Raw genomic sequence first — 20,535 nt, 5'->3', positions numbered from 1 at the left:
AAAATATTTAGTTAAATTAACTTCTATACAGGTCATGTGAATCATTTTAGATATTCAACGTCCTAACTTAACATACCTGAAGCCTTATAAGTTGACAGCTCTATTCAAGAACATGGTTACGAATTTTTTTATTAAATATTATTATTTAATTTCAAAATCGTAATTAAGATATTGAAATAAATTCTAAATACCAAATTCAGACTTTACAAGTAAAGAAAGGTTAAGATCGGGAGTAACCGAACATTTTATACTCCCGCAAGATTAAGTGATATATGGGTTTTCAAATGTTATATATTTTATTGCGTAGTCGAAAAAGTCTTTTCGTATTTTGTCAATCGATGTCGTTGAAGTCGTATATCTCTAGTACTAGCAAACACATTGTGTCATACCAAATAGTATTGGAAAGGCGAGGTTGTAAGCTTCATTTAACCAAAAAAATAATAAATTCGGTGAAGTTCAAAAAAAAGGTAAAGTTACAGCTGTTCAAAAATAAGCGAAAATAATGAGGAAATTCGTTATATTTTGAAATTTTCGTATGAAAAAGGGAAAAATGCCATGCAAGCCACCAATGAAATTTGTTAAACTGGTTTGGTTAATGGCGATTTGTTGGCGTGTCAGTGGTCAGATTACGGTATCAGTTCGTATAGCACAACAATGGTTCGCTCACTTCCGTTCTGAAAATTTCGATGTGAAAGATGCACCTCGTTCTGGTCGACCTATCGTTGAAAAAGTCGTTGAAATTATGAAAAAAATTGACCATTAACATCTGCGTTTCTTTGCTGAAAAGAAATGAAATCGAACCAAAGCAAATTGTACTGGAGACGAAAAGTGGATCAAATACGACAATAATATGCGAAAAGGATCATGGTCCAAGCGTGGTGAAGCTCAGCAAATGGTCGCAAAGCCGGGATTGAAAAGTTATGCTGAGAGTTTGGTGGGATTAGAAAGAAATCATCCACTATGAACTATGGCTTCAAGAGAGATCTGTGAAAATTACTTGGCAGTTTTTCGCGCAGAGAAACCAGAAAAGTTTTACACTGATAGAATAATGTTTCTAGCGGAAAAATGGCAAAAAGCGGTCGACCAAAATGGTACATATTTGGTTCATTAAAGTTGATTAAAAATATAAAAAAAATATGTTGAAGTTTGATTACAAATAGGAAAAGACTTTTTCGACTACCCAATAATTAACATAATACGATTGACTTTTTTTCAGAGTATTGGATCAAAGCAACTGCGAAAAGATTGATTCATAAGAAAAAAATGGGTTTCCGTGTTCGAAGCTTCTTTAAATCGAGTTAGGCTCTCGATAAGAAAACTATTTCCGCTGCATGCATCCACTATTTCTTCGTTTTCATCGTCATTATTGTTTCCATTAAAATCTTGAAACATTCGTCGGCGCTGACCGCCTGTTGAAAAATATCCACGCATGCAGACAAGTTCTTTTGATTTGGCTTCTTGACTCTTTATTTCTCCATAAAACGCGTTTCGAATTTTGGTACTTACCGGTATTTTTTCTGTGCATGTTCTTCAAGCAATAATACAAGTATGCGTTCAGTTTTTACCAACACAATGTCTCTGATAGAAAAATTTTGATTTAAAAAAATTTGGTAAAAAACCGTGTAAAACAAGACGAAATGGTGTAAAATATTACATGGGGGAAGTCAAAAAAATGCCGTGTGAAAAAAACCTTATATATAAGAGGATCTTTTGTGTATTTAATAATTATATTTTCAGTAAACACAATTTCAAGATTCTAACACAAAAATTTCTATTGTTTTTCGACAAAAAGAAAAATTAACTTTTTGCTTTAGTTCAAATCGTTGGATAAATATAGGTTTCGATTAATACCCATCTGAGTGTTGTGCAGAATAAAAATATCATAAATTTGTAGGAAAACAGTTGGCAACTCATAATTTTGTTATACTTAAGTTGGGGCTATGGAAAAGCACTCATCATTATTTAAGACGTTTGCCCTAGTTTATCTGGTATGAATAGGATTTTAGGCATGAAATTGAGTTTAGAAGAAAGTTGGTGGTAATTATACTAGAAGAGGTTAATCATTATTATTTTAATCTCTTCTCTCTTTCATAAAACTTTGTACAGCAGAGACAAATATTCAAAATTTTAATTTTTTCGAATATATTTACTTATTCCAATTTATTATTGGCTCGTGACACCTGAACTGAAGTATTAAAATATTCTCATTACGATATGACCCTTCCTGCTGCTCTTTGTTGACCCTATCTTTTATTTATGTATATTTGTTGATAAAGTTACTTTCTGTCAATAATTTAAAACTCTCCAACTTGGTGAAGAATTGGCATTCAATTGAGTTTTAGTGGTGCGCAAAAGCCGCGCTAATCCGTCACTAAACCGACGCAAGTTGCGGCTTTTAAAGCGCATGTAACCATTAATTCTACAAACGGACTAGTGGTTAGCGCTAGTGAGTGGGAGTGCGTGTAGTAGGGACGATGGATGTGAGCGGCCAGCAGAGCTCCTGAAAACTCACGCTGATGGTGGGGTAGCCACATTGGCTGACCTGAAGGCCGTAGGGTTGCGCTGAGTAGGGTGTGGTATTAAGCGCAACTGTTGCAGGCGTTGCGCTTTTTTCGCAAGAAATAATGTAGCAAAGATTCCAATATTCTCAAGACAAATGGCGAACGTGGCAAAGGCTCTGCAAAGTTATTTAAGCAGCAGAAAGTGCCCGCAGGCAACAGTGTCTGAGTCTGCTGCGAAGAAAAATTGTTACAACGACAAAAAAAGTGAGAAAAATCGGCGAGCAGCGAAGGAGGTGTGAAAGAATGTGGCAGATAAAAATTTCACTGGTAATGAATCAAAACAATTTTCATATTTTTCTTAATTAATCTTCTTGACGGTGTTTTCTGCTTTCATGATACACAAAAATACAAAAGTACTACGCACATTTGGAGGTAGAGTGGCCATGAAGAAGTAATTTTACGTTACTATATTCAAAAACAAATAATCTGGTTGAAAATACTTATCGAAGAAGAAAGAGAAATGAGGAGATTTGATAAACTCCTATAATTTTTTGGTTAAGGCCTCTATCGCATCGTGCCGTTATTGTGGTGCGATCTCAACCATTTGTTCGAAGATTGCAGTACTACCTTGTATAATAATTCGAGCCAGATTTCGTGAAGATAACTTTTGAAATCGAAACAGTTTTCCATAGTTTGATCGGTTAGTTTCTATGAATGTGGTCCGATCTGAACATATGGTGGTCCAAATAGGAACACGAGTTTGATCGATCTGCTTGTATGGGGGCCGTATGCAATAGTGGCTCGATTTTTAGACGTTAACAGAGTCTTGGAGAGAAGAGAACGTGTGCAAAATTTCAGATTAATATCTCAAAAACTCCGGTACCGATTGACACACAGACGGGCACGGCTAAATTGACTGAGCTCATCCCACTGAACTTGTAAGAGTATACATCTGTATATGTACATACTTTATAGAGTCCGACGACGTTTCCGACTGAGTATTACAGACTTCGTGGCGAACTTCATATACTCTGTATAGGGTATAAAGAAGAGACAAGGTCTCAATAAAAAAGTTGTGTAACTGCAAAAAAAAATTAATTCTCAAAGCGAAACGGCAACCCTATGTAGAAGTTATAAAAATTAGTAAATGGACCGCTAATTCTTCGTCTCGTAACTAACAGTACATTTCGCTTTCTTTTCTTATGCTCTTCCTCTTGCTCTGATTCGAATTTTTTGTGCAAGCTTTGCGTAAAAGTTAGGCAACGGACTGCTGACAGCAACGAAAGTCATCGCGACGCTGCTGGTGGTTAGAGGGTTAATGCTCAAGAAGTAAGCATTAATAAGTTGTTGTGCGCTAAATGAAAACAAAAAAGCTGTGGAGGAAGGTGTTGTTCGAGGCACAAGTAGATTGTCCAGCGCTTAAATTAGCTTGAAAGGAAGCTGTTAGTTAAAAGTCAAAGTCAAAGCAAAGTGAACGCCAGCGAAGTGATGAGGCAAAACGAACTTTGGCTGAGTGCGGGCGAATAGACAAGGATTGTTGTTGTAAGCGCCGATGACGGCGGATATTTGGCAGCTAAGAAGCATTTCGCGGTAACTAAAAGGAAGTCAGTCGGCATGAATGAGCACCTGAATGACTGAGTGAATGCGTGCATGAGTGGGCGCTTACAGGAATGAATGATTTTCAGCGTCATCAGGTGTTGTGCGCTGAGCAACAAACGCAACAAAAAAGAGAAATTTGACACTACAACAAAAACAAATGGTGCAAAGGTGAAAAGTAGCAGCAGAAGAAGTGGGTGGCGAAGGAGAAAGCGAAGGTGGAGGCTGCTGTTAGGCAAGTGTGAGGAAAGGGTGCTGACTCGAACTTCTATTGACTGTGCTGGCATGCTACCGGATGTCTGCAACCCAATACTCACCCCCACCACAAAATTAAGCACCTTTGTAGAGCAGTTTTTTCTTCAGTTTTGCTGCGCGGAAATGAGTCGCTGCGGTAATGAAGATAACATTTCCTGTAGTCAGCAGCTTGTCGTCTCAATTGTGAATTCATTTCATTTGTGAAAGGGGTGAGTTATGACAGCTACGCCGACGTCACAAAAACAAATAGAACAAAAACATTGGCCAATGCAAAAGGTATGACAAACTGTTGTTCGAAAAGTTGTTGATAAAGTAGCTTTTTACTAATGAAAATGGCACAAAAGTGCCAAATGCGCTCATTCGGCAAAACAATCAGCTGATTAAGGTCTTTGTATTTGGTGGGACGTGGTGTGTATGTAGATATAGAATACAGTTTCATTTAATTTTTTGATGTTACTAAAAGTTTCTTTCTTCTTTTAATTTTTTGTATTTTAAGGAACATTAGAGAAAGTTTATCTTTGAACTCGTTTTTCCTATAACCACAAACAAAGCCATGAAAATCTGAAAGGGACTGGGCTCATCTGTCTCATTAGTTAATACATATTCCAGTTCATTCGGAAGCAATATCGGAAGTGCTCCCTTTTGCTATTAATATTTATAGTTATTTTATTGAATATGCCATGGTTTCATATCCACGATCGAAAATTTCTTCCCAGCGAGTATTCTTTTGAGATCTGAGAACAGGAAATAGTCGTTAAAGGCCAGATCTGTTGAATACGGTGGATGCGAAAGCAATTTGCAGCCCGAATCCTGAAAATTTGTCTTTGTTTTCACTGAATTATGACACGCTACATTGTCTTGAGGAAACATCATTTTCTTTTTCTTTACATGCTTCCGTTTTCCGCTAATTTCAAATGGTCCAGTACTATAATAGTTGCTGTTGATGATCCTTTCTTTTAAAATCAAGTCAATAAATTTTATCCCAAAATACAGAAACCATAAGCTTGCCAGCCGACAGTTGCGTTGTACCACGCTTTGGGGCAGGTTCATCGTGTGCAGTCGATTGAAATTCGAATTGAGATGATGCATCCATGTTTCATCAATTGTCACATGTCGATGCAAGAACTGGGGTTTATTTCCCTTGAACATCTCCAAATACTACTCCGATTTATTAACTCGTCGCTGTTTTTGATAAACAGGCACCTACTTTGCACAGAGCTTTCTCATACTCAAGTATTATATAAATATTAATCGTCCCATATAATCGGTCTGAACCAAAATGTCAAAATTTGGCGTTGAAATTTACCAGTTTAAATAATATCAAGTTCTGGACGACGAATTTGTCTGAGGGTCGAGCTACAGCGAGTCGGCTAAAATTTGAATTAGCCGCCTCAATAAATTTGTGGCACGTCTAGGTGCTTACTACGGTCTCAAAGTTATCCAGGTGGCAACATTCGTTTCCCCACGAAAAATCAGCCTACTTACCTTACTTAACCTAACTTGTGGATGAATTCGGTTTCAAAACTGATTGATCAATTTCTCATAATAAGAAATATTATTTCTGAAAATATATTTTTAATAATATTTGAAGTTTATATTCCATTCTTCATTCTTACTATACATCCTATACTATATCTTGTAGTACATTCTTACTATGATCTATTTCGAGGTTCCCTACTTTAAAGAAAAATACAGAAACTTCAAATTGAATGAGGAATATTTATTACCATTCGAAAGAACATTCTTTGGCATTTATATTTTAAAGATTATTTCTTTCAAATGTTGGCCGCGGCTATTTCTCAGATGGTCCATCCATTAAGTCCAATTTTCAATAATATTGATAACTGATCATACACCACCATCACACACGCTCGTAATGTTTTAAGGCCTGAATCGAAATAGGATTGTCCGCATAGACTTAAGACTTTACATATCCCCACAGGACAAAATTCTAACGGTGTCATATCAAGTGATCTTGGTGGCCAATCAACCGGCCCAAACCGTGAAATTATCTGCTCACCGAAGTGTTCTCTCAATAAATCCATTGATGGGTGCGATGGGTGGAAAGTGGCGCCGTTTTTTGTTTTTCAAAGTATCTCCATTTGAATCACTTGTTATTATATTTTATGATAAAATATGTTTAAAGCTTGTTTTTTAGAAAGGCATTGAAAAAAAGTCGTTCTTCTTTTGAGATTACTCGCATACTGAATATCTTGGGTTGTTGTTTGTCTTTAGAACTAATGCAAAACACACCACGGATTTTGTACTTCTACCGGAATTACCTGCGTATATACTCAATCATGTTAAGTTTGAGATATGTCAGCCATTGCTGACGTTTCATTAATATAATATTTAATCATATTTTCTTCTCTGACGTTTTATAACGTTCTGGTAGTCTTGCTTATATCTTTCGAACCAGTGAAGATTAATACGGTAGATATATTTTCTTTCTTATTGAAAAAATATTATAAAAAAATATTTGTTTTATAATTTTAAATTTTTCCTCAGATAGCTTTAAAGCAACTGAACTACCTTGGGTCATTCATTGTTTTTTAGTTTAATATAACTCACTTTTGCCCATACTTGTTTATGTTTTTATCAAGCGAAAACATCTCTCAAACCATACCTTGTTCCTATGGCCAAAGCTATGCTAGCATACCTGTACATCAATAGATTGCTATTTTCACCCTCTTAACAATTTAAGATTTCATAAACTCGCCGCTAAAATTTTCTTAAGCAATTCTATAAAAGTGAAAAAGGCACATAGTCTATTTCTACATTTTTCTTCCTACATTCTTTTTGTTATTTTTTAACATCCTAATTATTTTTCCAATTATCTTACATTTTTTCCTTCAAAACTACATCTTCTGGCGCTACGTCTCGTCAAAATTATTTAAGAAGCTAATTTTTAATACTTCTTATGCCATGGAATTTTGCAAAAAGTGTCAGCGAAAAGTTTTCTACGTTGCGGCTCGTACATCTTCTTCCAAGAAGGGTTGGAGTAAAAGTGTGGAAGTGATAAATGATTGTACGGCTTGTAATGCTGGCCTGGCCAGCAGTGTCTAATAGAAATGATGTAAGAGCAAGTTTAAAACATTATTTTTTTTTACTTTTTGGAAGATAGTAAATTGTAGAAAAATTAATATTGAAAGCGAAATTGCGAATGCCAAACTTGTAGGCAACCTGCATAATTGGAGTTGGGGTCAAATATAATAGAAGTCTTGAGTAATTACTGCTTTGTCGGTGGATAACATGTTTAAATTGAGGTAAAATGTGAGTTGTTTGCAAACGGTTATAGTTACTAAAAAACAATCAGTTAAAAATATAAACCAATAAATAAGATGAGGCAAGAAGGGAAGATTATAAGAAGGAAGATTATAAAGAAATTGTCTGGTTTTGGACAATGTAAATGAACAGCCTGTATAAATAAAAGTCCAGCTTAATAAACACGAAAGCCATCAATATAGAAATCTAGTATTCTGCTCCTATTTTAAACTAAGGAAACCCATATATTTAACAAGAGAACCCAAAAGTGTCTGCTAGCGCTTTCGACTGAGAAATTATTCTTAATATCCTGTACGGGTCACGCGTCGCCGCGAAATAATAAAAAACAATATATTCACGAAGAGCGCTAAAGAGCATGACTCACATTGGAATAGACTCTGCATATCAGCGAGTATTTGAGGCAATGCCAACTGTTGGAGGTAGAAGATGACGAAAATACTCTCCATTACTGCTTAACAGGTTTCGTGCTAGAAAGTTCAATAACTAGTCTTTAATCGTTATCGTTAGATGTTGAAAAGGCAAAGCTTAGCTAAAACCAAATTTCACAGAAAGCCGTCTAAACATAAGATACCGACTTACCCAAATCTACGTTTTCAAATTAAAAGCTTTATGAAGTAAATTATCATAGTTGAAATTCAGATTTATTCAAAAAAGTATTCCTTAATAAGGGGCCATGTGTGGTTTTAACTTTTCCTGAGTAGGCGTTGTTCCAGCTTTCAACAAATCTTATTAAAATTCTGAATCAAGTGATTCAAACTTGGTATAAATAATGCTATACATAACATGCAACCTCTCATTTAACGGTTCTTCTTCAAACTACTGAAACCTCGATTACTATCCACCTCATAATTCTAAAAATATTGATATTAATACAAAGCCTATATGGGATGCTTTCGAATGGGAAATTAGACGACGGGTGTAATGTCGCCCATTCTTCTTCTTCTTCTTTACTGGCGTAGATCTCGTACAGCTCATTGTCATCCATCGACTGCGGTATTTGCCGTTGCCAATGCCGAAAGGACTATACATTTTCCACAGAACCCTTCTCTTGATGTCGCCTATTACTTTGAAAAATTCAGTTTCTGCTATTTGGACCTAATTTTAGTCGAGTTCTTCTTCTTAGGCCTTGACATAGGCTACTACATATTACGAGAAATTCAGTAACACATAAGCCCGCCGACCTATTTGAACCCAACTTCATTTATGACATTCCGTCTGCTTCACACAGTCGAAAAACAGTTGATCTCGTAAAAATTTTCCATTAAAATTTTTCTATTATAATTTTTCTGCCTCGTTTTAGCAACTTCTTTAAACTTGTATTTAAATACCTTCCCCGTAACTAACTTTTAACAAACATCACGCCAGACAACTCTATCAGGCTAAGTGCCAGCCAAGTAAGTTGCGAGTAAAGCGATGCCAATTTACTTTGCAAGTGGATTTAGTTGATGAATTTTTTACGTGAAAGCGCCAATTTTGCCGGACATTTCCGCCAGCAGAGTCAAATTGCGAAAGTATGCTGCGCTACATTTCCAGCAGCACGCTAACTTCGATACGGCACCGCGCGTACAACTTCAATTTTCAATTGTCACTTGCTGCTGTAGGACCCTACCTGACCCTACCCTACTGCCGTTTATACTTTTGTCTTTCTGCGCTCTTTTTTGCGTCTTTTTTCCAACATTCAAAGCGCAGTTTAGCTTCACTTGACTTTGGCTCTTGTCTCGGCTGACTGCGGCTGCTCGACTTTCATGCTAAACTACGGCTGTAAGGATATATGGGCGTCAGTCTTGTACTTTTCCAATTTTTTCCAGCCTTCACTCTATTTTTTTTTTGTTTTGTGCGAACTACATACATATCTATTATAAATACTTAAAGTTTTTGCACCGGCCACTTTTTTCTTTATGTTTATTATGCTTTGGATTTTTAATTTGCGCGCCAACGCAGTATCCGGCCCCCGCACGTTGTCGGTGGAAGGCAGACGCGTAGCTGGCGTGGTATTGCCGGTGTTTGAAGGGCGTGTACCAGTGAGCGCGTATAGTCATTTATCCTGCAATTAATCATGATTACGCGAGTTGTTTTTGCTGTTGTTTGTTTTTGGCGCAGCTTTAGTTGTTTTTCTTCCACCTTCTTCAATCACTAGCTGTTGCTTTCATTGCGTTTATTGCACTCGCCGCCACCCACTCACCGTTAATACTTACTGTGCTGTTGTATTGTGCGATTTTTTTAGGTTTTCCATTTATTTATTTACTCGTTTTTAGTTTGCTTTTCATTTCTTTTCCTTTTGTTGTCGCTGGCCCATCCGGTTTGCTCTATTTTTCGAAGAGTCCACGATATCTCTATGGTTTTAAATACACATTTATTTGTGCTGTGCATTGCTATGGCGATGTGTGTGGTTCTATGTATGTATGTGTGTGTGCGTTGGTGTTATTTATGTTCGTGGTTTTCTATTGACAGTCTCACCTCAAGGTTGTGTGGGTGTCTTTAAGCATTTGTGTGTTTTCAAGTTTTTCTTTGCTTTTTTTTGCATTTTTTTACTGACACTGAGTTGTTGAATGCTGTGTTCTTGACTTATATGTTGTTGCCACGAATAAGCCATTGAGACATTAACGAATGTCAGGCGATCGAAAATAAACTTTTTAATAGTTTTATGGGTAATAATTAATTTTTGATTTGGATCTAAGGTTTATAGTAATTCAAGAATTTTTTCTAATGCCTTTTGATTACTAAACAAATATTTTTAAGTATATTAACTGTTTCAATTATTTATTTATTTTTTGTATACCAAATAAGTCAGGGAGTTATATCCTCTCTAAAAAACTAAATTTTTCAACTAGTACCTTTCAATTGAGAACACGAAACTCGAAGTTGGCTGGAGATTGGCAAAACGTTAGAATTTGTTTCTTGTTCTTGACCATCTCTTCTTTAAAGACCCTAAAGTCTTAATTTCTTACATATCTAGCTAAGAACATAGAAAATTTCGTTAGGCATCACAAAAACTTTGTTTGCATTAAGCCGGTAATACTTAGGTACAGTACAAAAATAAATAATAAATTTTTAGTAATCCCTATTTTGGGACCAAGCGAGCCAAAAGAGCCTAAAATATAAACCTGCGAACCAAATCGGTACAGATTTGCCATATTTGAGAGTATGTGAAACAGACCCAACTATTGGAGGCAGCAGATGATACAAATGTTTTCAATTATTTCTTGAACCTTTTACTTGAAGAACGTGCAAAAGGTTGTCTTTAATTCTTTAGCAGTCAAAGGTGTTAAAAAGTGATCTTGGAAACCGTCTTATGTGGCAGACTCTAATCCACGTTGTCAAATTATCATCGTCATGTATCATACATGGAGGTTAATTAGGTTAGATGGCTGGTCTAGAGAGATCGCAAGTGGATTGCTATATTTAGTCCTTTGTGAAGCCATAGAAAAGAAGAACTTCTGTATTCGAACTTATAAGTTCTGCGGCCTTCACAGCCTTTCAACTCCTGGACTACTGTAGCTAAGAAACTGGATTATGAGTAGGACTAACTCTATAGGATTTTGGTAGAATCCTGGGTTGGTGGCTGCAGCATTCTGATAGTTGAGTATAATGTGTTGCCACTCATCAGAAATAGCTGGCGGGTTAACTGAAAACCGCTCCCGTCCCGTTGAAACCCTGGCAGGCCTTGTTGGCGTGGTAGGTGTAAGTTGAGACAATTTTTTCTTTGCGCTGGTCGCCTCTGAACGTATAGCCTTGTAAGGGAAGTTAAGGGTGTGCGTCAACCCACGCCTTAGGGTCGTTATTTTCACATCCTTGGGACCTTGGGACGGATAGCAACTCTGAGTGGGGATCGTGAACAAGTACATGAACAAAAGTAAAAATACATACGTTGACGGAAAGGGAAACCGTCGCTGGCGAATTGCAGCAAAAAGTCCGATAGGTGGAGGTCAGATTTATTTAGCAACGTCTTCGTGTTTCCATACTTAGTAAGGGATCATTGTTGTTTTAAGGTTTTTAAGCAGATAAGAGTAAATTTGTGTTCAAATAGGTATTTTATCATTGGATCTATGACAGTGCGACTTGGAGGGAACATTATTGCTATATGATACATCGCGATAATTTGTAAATCGCGTAAACGCCCATCACTCACATAAAAATTCCATTTGAAATTACTCAAAGTATTGTTTTTGAACCTAAGTTACATATTCTTACATCAAAAAACAGTCGAATCGGACAGTCGGAATATCCATTAGGTGTCACAAAGGATATGTTTGTCGATCTCATGTTCAACACTGGGAATTGAGTGAAAAATCTAACTTATCGCAGAATTTAACAAAAAAGTTTAAAATAAAACTTGAACCATACCAAATATTTAAGTGCCTAAGCTAAATAGTTTTGCCCAAAAATTGGTTCTTAATATATAAATTCTATTATTGTTGTTATCGTAGCGACAGAAAAGATTACTGAACCAATCTCGTGGAATAGCGCCGTGTTGACAGGGCTTGGCCGAACAAAAATCCGGGTTCGATCCGGTTACTTAGTCCCGAATGTCGTGGGAAAGGATATAATTCCTGTCAATTGGGTTGGTTCATGTAGTCATCTGAGTAAACAATTAGTTCGGCTTATAACTTCTTTTCAATTATATAATGGAGCAGCATAAAAGTTAAAACTAAATTTTTCTAAAGCGATTAATTGATACAAAGGCATATGACAACATTCTAAAATTATAACGCTACTTGTATCAATTATATTTGTATAATATAAAAGCTTAATTTTTCCAGATTTGAATTCTGACCTATTTTGAACTTAAATTTCCAGAAAAGTTCGCGTTTATTTATGAATATTTTTCACATATGCTTAGACATGGTCTTCATTGGTTTTTGCGCCTAAAATCAGACAAAGCCTTCCCCGTTTTGAAAATTAAGTTCAACGCTTAATAAAACCAACCTGATTCGCAATCAAATGGAGGTTACAACTTTCCTAGTGACATTATAGGAATAAAAGTATTCGGTTTTGTGGGACATGAAATATTATAATGTGGCATCTAGACTCGCAAGGGGTAAACGACTTGGAGGAATGTCGCAATGAGTGCAATGATTCGGACGAAGACTTCAAAACGGCAATAAATAGGAATAATAACATAAATTTAGCAGATTTTTTTTAAAGGTGTATGTATTTGCAATGCAGGTCATTAAAATTACTTAAGAAGAATTTATTATGATGATATGAAGCCTTAACGTATGACTTCTCAATTTTAGCACATGTACGGGTATACTATATATAAATTTCATATAACAATTATGAAATATTTTAAATTTTTATTGTTTTCCTTGTTTTCACAATTCTTCATTCTGATTACTTACCAGAAGCATACAAAAAATGAATCAACTATACCCCACCATTTAACCGCTGCGAAGTAATGAGTACTATGTGTGTGTTCTTTTCACCCACACTCACTTGCTTAACCAGAAAACAATTAATCACAACGTGTCTTGCATATTTAATTGCTTAAACGTGACGACTTTTTTTTTAGCACAATCATTTTTCGAATGTTCTTAAGCATAAAGCATATGTATACACATCCATACGAGTGAAAAAATATGTATGTGTAAGTAACCAAATTTTGCAATATGTTATTTGATGCTGAGATTTTCTGCCGCATAATGACAGCAACTATTTGCTACAATTTAGTGAGTGTGATATACTATAGATTAATTAAATTTGCTTATGTCCTGTTCGGGGCTTCCTTGTTTTTACGTATTTCTTCTGGGAGCTTAGACCTCTATCAATCTAATTGTTATATTTTGCAATTATTAATTAAATATGGAAAATATTTGTGCATCAAATTAAGGTCAATCTTTGGAATTAATCAGCAAACACTTGATTTTTTTTATCACTTTTAAATAAACTAATAAATAGGAATCAATTATAGAATATCTAAATTATATTGCCTTACCTTTATGGATAGTACCAGTTTTTGAGATTTTTACCATGGATAAAAATGTCGAGCAAAGAATTTGTGTCCAAGTTTGTATTTCTAACTAAAATTCGTGCACGGAATCCTTGTGAATGTTGAAAAGGCTTACGGCGATTCAGTTTTATTAAGACCTCAAGTGGTACAAAGCCTTAAAAGATGGTCGATAGATCGTTGCAGACATGCCCCGTTCTGGACAATTGATGGAAATATTAAACAGGTGAAGGATATGGTGCTTGAAAATCGTCAAGTAAGTGTTAGAGAGACGGTAAGAGAGCTCGACATCTCTGGCGAGGCAGTTCGAATGATTTTGGTGGATATTTTGGGTACAAAACGCGTTCTTGCTCGACTCCTCCCAACAAAGCTGCATTTTTTTCAAAAAGGTTACCATAAACAGATATCTTTTGACATGCTTGATCGTGCAAATTCCGACCCCACATTCATACAGAGCAATTTAACTGCCGATGAGCCATGGTTTTATGAGTTTGACGTGCAATTATCGGAATGGAAGCGGTTTTCAGTCGATCGAAGTGATAAAACAAAATTCGCTGAAAAAGCTGAAGGCCATTCCAAAAAGTGCTTATGAAAAGTGTTTCGAAAAGTGGAAAGATCACGTAACTCCTACATAAGGTGGGGATTACTTTGGAGGCGACAAAATAAATATTTATGAATGAATTATTTATGAATTAAATATTTCAATTTTTTTTACAATTTCCGGGTACTTTTTTGTCACAATGGAGAAGTCGTCAAGCAGTGAAATATCTTCAGTGATCGGAAAAAGTATCAAATGAAATCACAAATAACCAGATTTCGAGTAAAGCTACAGCTTAAATTGCTATAATCATATTGCAATTAAAGACCGATAATATTAAAATAAGTTGTGCTGTCAACTAAAAATTCCAATCCATAATTTTGATATTATTCACATTTAAAAATATTACCAAAACAGTTTAAAGACAGTTGTTCACCATTGATCTGTTTAGAAAGCATGGCTCAATTTACACCTTAGTTGCGTTAACTGACTTCTCTGTTTAAATACAGGGTTAATTGTCGTAAGTGAAATGTTTAGTAGTTGAGAAACCAGGAAAAAAAGAATTTCGTATAAAAATAGCGTTCGAGATGCAGTTGATTAAAATTATAGTTAGATATATTAGTTAATTTTTTTATTAATTATGAAACATTTTTAATATCTTCATTACTTCTTATTTTTATTTTGTTTTTTAATCTTGACTAGTTTTAAATTGGTAGTTAATATTATTTGAGTAGCATTTTAGAGTAAATTCAAATTCATTTATGAAATCAAATAAGATGTTTTGAAGTGCTTGCTCTAACTTATGACTGTCTACTGCATAGTAAGTCTATATTTTTATACTTTTTATTAAGTATTTTTTGGTACAAAGAATTAAATGTGTTGCGACAAAAAAACAAAAAAAATAATTTTTTAAATAAAATTTATTTGCCTAATAATTTTATAAGTTTCATTTCTTACAACGAATTTATCAATTACCCCATACAACAAATTTAAAAAATCTGTAAAGTATCTGTCTCGATTACAAATTTGAGCTCAAAATTTTTCCATCACCTAAGCTATTTTTGTCATTTTAGTTAATGCTGTTGGCTTGATCCATACACCCCTTGAATATAGCAAGAAACAGCCTCTAACTTCGCAGTAGCAAAGTAACTGTGAACTTGTGTTGTTATATATACCCAGTTACATCTGAAAGGTATAATAAGTTTATCAAAAAAAGGAACCGTCAAAACCTTATAAAAAATATTTATATAAATGATTTGCATGACGAGATAAGGCAGTTTAGATATGTCCGTCTGCCCGACCGTCCGTGTGTTTATACCCTCACTATTCCCTCTGTTTTTGAAATATCGACATCAAATTTTTCCGACATCTTTTTTTCTCAAAAAAGTTATTTATTTGTCAGAACTGACGTTATCGCATTTAGTTGTTATACAAACTGTATGATAGTAATAAAGTGGTTGTATAAAAAATATCATTTGACGAGACATTTTCAAGAAATTTTGCAAGGGTTATTGTCTAGTTTAACGGTGTAATCTTTGAAGGAAATTCTTCACATCAAGTCACTATAAAACAAACAATGCTGCCATTCAAATTGACCACTCTTCAAGTTCTTGTAAGGAATAGTTTTATTTATAGAGTGCGGTACCACCGAAGGTAAGGTTTTTTTATCGTTTTTTAAATAATACACCTCAATATTTTTGTTTTTTAATTTGATCAATCAATTAAATCAAAAATTATTTATTTTGACAGTCAAGAACTTATGCAATTTCTTTAGTAAATTTGAATCAACTAAATTTCAATTTAAGGGCATCTTTCAGTTGAATTTAATAATAATTTACTTTAATGATTTAAAAATATTTTGTTGTATTTGAAAGTTATTGGTATTCAAGTAGTTTTAATTTAGTATCGGTTTTAGATAATCTTTTATCGATTACTGTCTGGTATTGATATATTTCAGCTTGATTAAATTACAACTTAACCAAATATAGTTGAACCTTATAGCAGTACCTTATTGTGTTAAGTTGTATTTTAATCAAGTTGAAATATAAGAATACCATACAATAATCGATATTTAATTGGGAAATATTTCTTTCACTTTCAATTTATTCTATTCTTGATATGAGATACGTTAGAATTTCCAAAAAAAAATTTCAAAATTCTTTAACCTACATGATGACATCTAATTTAAAAACATATTTTTACAATAAAAGTAATATTAATTAGCATTAAATTGAGTGCAAACATTTGTACGAATGTAGTCTAACTCACGATTTCCTTTAAAAAACAATTAATTTGGTCCATAATCTGAAATATTTTTTATAATATAAATCAGGGTAGCAAATAATGCAATAAATATAATTGAATTAATATTGGAACTAGCAATAATCCTAATGCCGGTTTAAAAAATTCATCTATAATCGTAACTACCAGATTAAAAAATAAAAAATTAAAACTTTTTCTCAAGATTTAAGATTAAAAAAAAAGTTGGTTTAACATTTTTTTGCGTTCCTTCAAATAAAAAAGAAATTTTTTCAATTGTTAATCCCAAATAACTTGGGATTAGAAAATAAAAATTTATTTTACAAAATAAAAATTAAAAATTAAAAAATAAAAATTTAAATTTTTTTTTTAAATAAAACTTGTTTTAAAAAATTAAAATTTATTTTTTACAAAATAAAATTAAATATTAAAAAATAAAAATTTACTTAAATAAATAAAAATTTATTTTTTAAAAATGGAAATAAACGTATTCTTCCGATCTTAAAATATTTTTTTTTTAATACAATTAATTTTTATTTTTTAATCCAAGAATTTTGGGAATAAGAAAATCCAAAAAGTTTTAATTAATATTGGAACTAGCAATAATCCTAATGCCGCTTTAAAAAAACATCTTTAATCTTAAGAAGCTACCAGATTGAAAAATAAAAAATTTAAACTTTTTCTCAAGTTTTAAGATTAAAAAAAAGTTGGTTTAACATTTTTTTGCGTTCCTTCAAATAAAAAAGAAATATTTTCAATTGTTAATCCCAAATATCTTGGGTTAGAAAATAAAAATTTGTTTTGCAAAATAATTTAAAAAATAAAAATTAAATTTTTTTTTTAAATAAAAACTTGTTTTAAAAAATTAAAATTTATTTTACAAAATAAAATTAAAAATTAAAAAATAAAAATTTATTTTAATAAATAAAAATGGAAATAAATTATTTTTATTACAATATTTTTTTATCCAATAATTTTTTTTAATCCAAAAATTTGGGAATAAGAAAATCCAAAAAATTTTAATCAAAAAAAGTCGCACCCTTATATTAATTATATGGAAGCATTTTCCAATTATGTCATATGTACAAAAATATTATCATTTTAGACTAAATGGACTATAAGATTTAAGGACAATTTATTTTAATGAAAAATTTTTTAGATCTTTAGTAATTGAAGCTATCATAGTAAGCTTGTTCAAATATATTTTTAAGTTGCTAAGTATTTGTGAATCGAATTATTCAGTTTCACTTTAGTATCAGAAAAAAGGTATATGTCCAAATGTTTATTAAAATAATAAAAAATATTTTCCTTAAATTTTAAATTGGAGCTTTAGTTAACTGAAGTTTTGAAAACATTTCGAATTCAAATTCGAATTTGAATATTATTTATTATGAGGTTTTTACAGAGTTATGTTTTGAATTTCTTTCTTGATTCTAATTTTCAATAAGCGTCTATCATCAAGTGTTGTAACTACCCTGTGAGTATTTCAACCAAATACCAATAAATTTTTGAAAAAGCTTGAGCATTTTTGATAATCAACATACTAGTATAGAAAATATAATATTGAATGTTTTCATTACCTTTACATTTTCGAAATAGTTTTCCATTTTTCAAATTTTAGTGATTTCTTACAAACATATGCTTTTATAAATTCGCTGGATTTTCACGAAAATTGCACTTTGAACACACAAATCGTTCATAGTTTCGAAAAATTCATGCTCCTTTTATATTTTAATAATATTCACTAGTGCAAAATGTTTCCATTCAACAAAAGAGTCTTTAGTCATTCTATGTTCCCTTCGGTTTTGAGGTTTCGAAAATCCTTAAACACTTTAAGTTGGCCGATTCACACAGTTTGCTTTCGCTCTATGCTAATGGAGCTGACAATATTTATTTATATTAGGTGTAAATGCCTGCTGGCAATAATTAAAACTATTTACTTTTGCCTAAAGCCACAACTATTTCGAGTTGGAGCAACACTAAACTGCCGTTGAACGCGTCAACTAACCAACTGAGTCAAGCAATATTGCAGTGTTTGAAATGTGCACGGACTAGCCTGAAATACCAGAAATAGCAGCGCAACAGGCGGCTAAAACCGCGGGAGGAGCTGCTGTCGGCGCCGACAAGAGGAGCCACACAAACGCCGAGCAACAGGCAACGCATACCAATGCAACAACAACGACAACACGGCGACGGGATAGCCAGCAAGGAGCAACAGGCAGCAAGCGCAACAGTTATGCAGCAGATGTGATGAATGGAGCCGAGTGGCAGCGCCGAGAGGTGGTGGTGCTGACAGCTTTGGAGCGTGAGGCAGGCACAACAGTTGTCGTTGAAGAAGCATGCAGAAACAAAACAAGCAATAAAAGTCCATAAAAAGCAAAGAAAACAAAACATGAAACAGCCAGAAGCGAAGTGCGCAAAATGAGAATAGAAAACGAAGTGAATTCTGACGAAATTAGGGGAAAACAAAAACAAAATTCATGTAAAACTACAACAACACTGAGAAGGTTGGAGAAAAGCAAATCCAAAAAGCAAAAAAAAAGCAAAAACAGCGAAATTTTGCGAGCGAAAAATAATAGACGACACCACCTAACGATGATGTTGCAACAACAATAACAACCTCAAAGTGACGCGAACAACGAGCCGAGTTTGAGCGCTGTTAGCCGACATTGCAAGGCAACAACCGAACGAATTGCACGAACCCAACAACGAATCTGACTTCTCAGCGCACGTATGTAAGCAAACATTTTCCCACCTGCAGTCTGCCCTCGAGCGCCTAAATGTGTGCAATCAAATTATTTGTGTTGCAACAGCGACACAGCGCTGCTGACCAAACGGCATGGGTGATGCAAGCGGCAGACCAAGCAACTGACGTGTTCGACATATCCGGTTTCCTGCCATTCACGTACACATGCACTCACCTACCGTTAATCGTACCTATGTCTATACCATATGTATATGTATACGTATGGCAGCAGCAGCGACCGGTCGGTCACACAGCATCGCATCTGTATCGGCTTGCAACATGCAACAGGCCGCTCCCCAGCAACGAGTAGACGCCACACGCCGATGAGGAGTGCAAAACTGTTGCGTCGCACGAGCGCTGACGGAGCACCAATTTGAGTTCGCCAGCCGACGGCAGCAAAGCTAAAAAAAATCAACAAATGCAGCATCGGTTGTCAGAGCATTCGGCAAATAATTCTGGTGTCTCTATTGCAGTTGTCGTCGGGTATTTGTCGACGAACTGGCTGCTCGTGCACTTGAAAGTAGGAGACAACAACAATTACAAATACAAAATAATGGAGTAAGCAACAGGCACAATTTCATTATCGTCCTCAGCTGCTGCGTCGTCTTGGTAAAGGGAATAAAAAACGAAGTGCCATCGAGTTAGTATTTCTTTGTGTGTTTGCCGTTGGCTATGTGCCTAAGCTACTACTCAGCGCTTCCACAGTCGGACACAGCCGTGAGATTTATGTTGGGAAAACATTTTTGTTGTAGGGAGTGGCAGAGAGTTTCATAATGACAATTTTTCCTGCATGTTGTTGCTGAACGGTTGAAAATTTACAATAGAATTGTAGAAGCATTCTGATCGAGAACTCTGCACACTAATATGTATAGGGTTATTTGTTCTGAAAGTTCTTGTTGCTCTGGCTAACAATAATAAATCTGCGAATGAGTTTCTGACCTAAAGAGATCTCACATGTAGCGATTATCTAGGCACCTTTTAGGTAGTAAGATTCGGGTTGGTTGTCATTGAAGTCATCTAACGGTAGCCCCAGAAAACGTGTGTTTCGATAGGATCGGAACCTTAGGGAGAGAGGTATTAGATGAGTGTGGTTCGCTGGGTTGGAGTTTAGTCTGTTACAGTATTCACAATGAAGTGTCTACTCTATGCTCTCGAGGAAACTCGAATTGTTCGACTGCAATGGGTGGTGATTTGACTGCAACTACGCATTTAGCGAAGAGGAGTCAGTGAAGGTGTTGCTGGTTCCACTGTGAATAGCAGTCAGTGCGTGTCCAAAGTTTGTTGCGTTCGGTCGGTGACGTCAATCAAAGAAAGATCTCTTGATGTTCTTAGGAAGCGGTCAAGTAAAGGACTGCAGGGATGATTTCGGTGAAAACATCTCAGCAGAAACTGCTTGGAGAGGAGTGCA

At 34.6% G+C, this 20,535-nt stretch overlaps 1 long non-coding RNA gene across 1 annotated transcript in view; it reads right to left on the bottom strand.

The window, feature by feature from the left end:
- The window catches only part of LOC120775757, a 132,384-nt gene extending 114,010 nt beyond the window's left edge, over positions 1-18,374 (bottom strand). The window contains exon 1 of the long non-coding RNA XR_005705353.1: positions 17,962-18,374. This is a non-coding gene — a long non-coding RNA (uncharacterized LOC120775757). The remainder of the gene's footprint in view (positions 1-17,961) is intronic.
- Between the last annotated feature and the right edge of the window lie 2,161 nt (positions 18,375-20,535).

This window comes from Bactrocera tryoni, chromosome 4, assembly GCF_016617805.1.
Source record: "Bactrocera tryoni isolate S06 chromosome 4, CSIRO_BtryS06_freeze2, whole genome shotgun sequence".
Classification (NCBI taxonomy): domain Eukaryota; kingdom Metazoa; phylum Arthropoda; class Insecta; order Diptera; family Tephritidae; genus Bactrocera; species Bactrocera tryoni.
The sequence above is the reverse complement of the archived record's forward strand: the minus strand, read 5'-3'. Positions and strand labels throughout refer to the sequence as shown.